Genomic DNA, 481 nt, shown 5'->3' with positions numbered 1-481 from the left:
CGGTGAACTTGCTCGCGGAGGCAGAGGCGGAGATTTTAGGGCTCAAGGGAGTTCTCCTGTCTACTATCTCAGTTGTTATATATGAACGGGTTCGGGTTCGGGTTCGGGTGTATTACTCAATTGATCCCTAAATCTAGATCCGAACCCGATATCCGTAGGGTTTTAATGTTTTTATCCCGCTCATTTCTCTTCACCTAGCAAGAGAGCTGATCCAATTACTTTTACGCATGAAATGTGATTATTGTTTGAAATTAGGATAAGATTATATAATTACCCAAGATGATTATTAAGTATGTTTGGTAACCAAAGTGTTTTTTTGGTTGTGATTTTTAAAAAAAACACCGTGTTTATTTTTCAAAAGTGTTTTCAAAACACCATTTTAAAAATTAGCATCAAGGTTGTTGATAGCGGATTGCGGCGCGTCGCGGCGAGGTACCGCTAAGGCTATTTCGGACTATTGCGGTAAAATAACAGCAAACAG

This window comes from Asparagus officinalis, chromosome 2 (assembly GCF_001876935.1).
Source record: "Asparagus officinalis chromosome 2, Aspof.V1, whole genome shotgun sequence".
Taxonomy (NCBI): Eukaryota; Viridiplantae; Streptophyta; class Magnoliopsida; order Asparagales; family Asparagaceae; genus Asparagus; species Asparagus officinalis.
This window is presented reverse-complemented; position numbering follows the sequence as displayed.